At 33.6% G+C, this 4553-nt stretch overlaps 1 long non-coding RNA gene across 1 annotated transcript; it reads left to right on the top strand.

The window, feature by feature from the left end:
* The first annotated feature begins 2812 nt into the window (after positions 1-2812).
* LOC127727054 (uncharacterized) lies at positions 2813-4287 on the top strand. The gene is made up of 2 exons (XR_007993746.1): positions 2813-3356; positions 3527-4287. It is a non-coding gene; the product is annotated as an uncharacterized LOC127727054 (long non-coding RNA).
* The last annotated feature ends 266 nt before the right edge of the window (positions 4288-4553 follow it).

Raw genomic sequence — 4553 nt, 5'->3', positions numbered from 1 at the left:
ATGGAGGTAAAATATATTAAGACTTAATAATATTAATTTCATGTGAGTTGAGCAAACTTTAGACATAACGTAAATGCTTATTTAGTACACACATTCGCTGTTATATATACTGGAATGTCTTATCTTTAGACCTCTAGTATATGATTCTTCTTCAAATTTTTAAATACCTTTAATTGTTGGTAGTCCATAATGTACGTTGTACTAAATTGTGTATAAACATGCAACACTAAGTGCACTGTATTATGACTTCCTTGGTACTAAACTTTCCATTAGTCCTGTACATAAATATATGTATATATTATATCATACAACCCAACTAAAGTGCAACAGTTGAAAGACTTATGGCAGGTTTTTTTTTCAAAATATAGGGAACATATAAAAGTATATTAATTTCTATATGTCCCTAAAAAAAATATCCTTCAAAGTGAGAAATAATAATGAAAACTATTATATTGATCAATTCCTGTAAAACTGTCTATTGCCATCATATATGTATTTGCATTTTAAGAATAATCAATAACAATCAATCTAAAAATTAAGAATCTAATGTAATTTAAGACAGAAAATTTTAAGTACAAAAATTGATAAAAGTGTTGGCAAAGTTTTTAAATACGTCCATGTTCATCTGTCTTGTCTCGTCTTGTCTCTATCTTTACTTCAAAATAAACAATGTATAGAAATCGTTACATCCTCTCTGATTCTTTCTTTCTTGACAGTAAACAAAAAAATGTATAATCAAACACATGTTCTAGAAAATAAAAGTATTTCATAAACAAAATATTGAACTTCCACAAGACAGTCACCATTACAAACCAAAAGTCCACTGGACAAGGTCAGTGAAAATGTAGTAGTCGAGCAACAGTCAAAAGCTGTATTATGAGGTTTAAGTATATTTTTTTTATAAAGACTGTTATCAACATTGCTGGTACAATAAAAGTGACTGTGTCCAACATTTTCCGACCATAACGCTCCATGTGAAGGTATAATGAATTTGATGCCTACCTATGTTCAAATGAGCATTGCGCATGGAAGAAACATGTCGACATTAGTGCTCATAGATTGATACCAACAACACTAATAAAAAGTGTTGTTTCAGCACACTTATATACAAAATTACATCTTGTAACCAAGTTTTAGATACAGGTAGAATAAGTTAAATATTTATAACATACTTATTATTGTATTTTTCAATTCTTTTCTTCTATCTCTCTAGAGCCTCCTCCATTTGTCCTCAGCTATCATCCAAGATATTATATACTCCGTATGCATGCGCTGCTGGAATGTTGCTACATAAAAATGGAAAGTTCACAATTGGGAGGCTGAAATCATGTTTTTTGTCATAAAGTTTTGTTTTCAACCGACCCTCATTGCCAATTTCTAGATGTAAGTCAAGATATGAGGCAGACTTAACTTTATCTGTTGTATCCTTTATCTCAAGTTCGATGGGATAGATGCGTTCAACATAGTCACCAAATTTTGAATTATTTAGTGAAAGAACATCATCTATGTAGCGGAAAGTAAAGTTAAAGGATACTGCTGACTTTTCTTTCTTCCTAAGAAGTTTCTGTATGAAGTCAGCCTCATATGAGTAAAGGAACAAGTCAGCAAGAAGAGGGGCGCAGTTGGTTGTGCCGATTGTTTGTTGAAAAACACGTCCTCCAAACGAAAGAAATATGTTGTTAATCAAAAAATCAAGCATCTTGATACTGTCAGGTTTCAGTGAATTTTCTGTTAGAATCAGTGATTTTTTACAAATTAGAATTTATCCCTCCCTAAGACAGGATACTTGTATCTACGTTATCCATTATTTTTTATGAAACAAAGCAGGACCAACTCTTTCAATTTGTCTTTTAGTTTCGAATGGGGAATACTTGTGTAAACTAGAAAAATCAAATGTTTTAATAATATTGCAAGATGAAAGAGTCTTGGATTGTATGTACTCTAAAAGATCTTTGGAATTTTTTAGTATCCACATCTGATTCACGCCACCTCTAGAATAGGTGGTTTCACAATAAGTTTGAAGCCCGGCTTTGATTGCTGATAAAATTGATGTATATATTTAGAAATAGGTTTCGTAGAGCACTTGGAAGACCACGATATACCGTTGTTTGTAAGAACACTTATGTAGTTTAGGTATCCAATACAGTGATGGAAGATCCAGTTCTTCATCTTTGGTCATGTTATTCTCTTGACTGTTACTACGTCTTTATACTAAATCCATTGGATGTCGGATGTGTGCTGATTAATATTTAGTCTTAGATACACGATTTTTTTATTAGCTGTTATTGGCTTTGAACTAGCTGTCAGTAACTGCGAGTACTCTCAGATCTGTACTTGGTGTGTTTTAGTTGTAGGGATGAATAAATATCCGGTCTGTGTTTTTGTTACTTGTTTTATACGCCCGTTTACGGGACGTATTATGGTATTCCGTTGTCCGTCCGTATGTCAGTTCGTCGTCAACATGTCGGACAATAACTCAAAAACGCTTTAACCAATTTGCATGAAACTTTGTGAATTGTTTATATCTATTGACGTGAGCTCCCTTTCGATTTTTATAAATTTTGGATTGTAAGTTTCCGAGTTATGGGGTTTTATTCATTAACAAAAGGTCGGTGTTCCAGTTTTCGGACAATAACTCAAAAATGCTTTGAGCAGTTTTCATGAAACTTTGGTGATTTTTTTTATATCTATTGATGTGAGCTCCCTTTCGATATTTATAAATTTTAGATTTTACGTTTACAAATTATGGGGTTTTATTCATTACAAAAGGGGGATTTTCCAGTTTTCGGACAATGACTCAATTAAAGAACCTTAGTGAGCGCGCTCACATACCCCACGTCCCCACATTGTCATTGGAGAAATAAAATATGTGTAAGAAAAAAAAATTGTATAAGAAAAAAAAATGAATCATAATTTCCTGTCAATATGCACATGTACATAGTATGTCCTTATTATCTACAAAGTTTCATGAAATTCTGTTGTGTGGTTTCAGAGGAGTTGCGATGACAAACTGTTGCAGTAGTGCATTGAAGCAAATAAGTTCAAAGGGGCGTAACTCCTAGAAAAAAATTTGAACCGTAATTTCCTGTCGATATGCACATCTACATAGTATGTCCTTATTATCTAAAAAGGTTTCATGAAATTATGTTGTGTGGTATCAGAGGAGTTGCGATGACAAACTGTTGCATTAGTACATTGAAGCAAATAAGTTCAAAGGGGCGTAACTCCTAGAAAAAAAATTGAACCGTAATTTCCTGTCGATATGCACATCTACATAGTATGTCCTTATTATCTAAAAAGGTTTCATGAAATTATGTTGTGTGGTATCAGAGGAGTTGCGATGACAAACTGTTGCAGTAGTACATTGAAGCAAATAAGTTCAAAGGGGCGTAACTCCTAGAAAAAAAATTGAACCGTAATTTCCTGTCGATATGCACATCTACATAGTATGTCCTTATTATCTAAAAAGGTTTCATGAAATTCTGTTGTGTGGTATCAGAGGAGTTGCGATGACAAACTGTTGCAGTAGTACATTGAAGCAAATAAGTTCAAAGGGGCGTAACTCCTAGAAAAAAAATTGAACCGTAATTTCCTGTCGATATGCACATCTACATAGTATGTCCTTATTATCTAAAAAGGTTTCATGAAATTCTGTTGTGTGGTATCAGAGGAGTTGCGATGACAAACTGTTGCAGTAGTACATTGAAGCAAATAAGTTCAAAGGGGCGTAACTCCTAGAAAAAAAAATTGAACCGTAATTTCCTGTCGATATGCACATCTACATAGTATGTCCTTATTATCTAAAAAGGTTTCATGAAATTCTGTCGTGTGGTATCAGAGGAGTTGCGATGACAAACTGTTGCAGTAGTACATTGAAACAAATAAGTTCAAAGGGGCGTAACTCCTAGAAAAAAAATTGAACCGTAATTTCCTGTCGATATGCACATCTACATAGTATGTCCTTATTATCTAAAAAGGTTTCATGAAATTATGTTGTGTGGTATCAGAGGAGTTGCGATGACAAACTGTTGCAGTAGTACATTGAAGCAAATAAGTTCAAAGGGGCGTAACTCCTAGAAAAAAATTGAATCGCAATTTCCTGTCGATATGCACAACTACAGAGTATGTCCTTATTATCTAAAAAGGTTTCGTGAAATTCTGTTGTGTGGTTTGAGAGGAGTTGCGATGACAAGAAACAGGACTGACGGACTGACGGACTGACAGACGGACGGACGGACGGGTCAAAAACCTTATACCCTCCGCAACTCGTTGCGTGGGGTATAAAAACGCTTTAACCAATTTGCATGAAACGTTGGTGAATTGTTTATATCTATTGACGTGAGCTCCCTTTCGATTTTTATAAGTTTTAGATTTTACGTTTCTGAGTTATGGGGTTTTATTCATTAAAAAGGGGGATTTTCCAGTTTTCGGACAATAACTCAAAAGTTCTTTGAGCAGTTTTCATGAAATTTTGGTGACTGGTTTATATTTATTTAAATATTCTCCCTTTAGTTTTTTTTATAATTTTCTGATATGACATTGAGGAGTTATGG

This window comes from Mytilus californianus, unplaced genomic scaffold, assembly GCF_021869535.1.
Source record: "Mytilus californianus isolate M0D057914Y unplaced genomic scaffold, xbMytCali1.0.p SCAF_19, whole genome shotgun sequence".
Classification (NCBI taxonomy): Eukaryota; Metazoa; Mollusca; class Bivalvia; order Mytilida; family Mytilidae; genus Mytilus; species Mytilus californianus.
The sequence above is the reverse complement of the archived record's forward strand: the minus strand, read 5'-3'. Positions and strand labels throughout refer to the sequence as shown.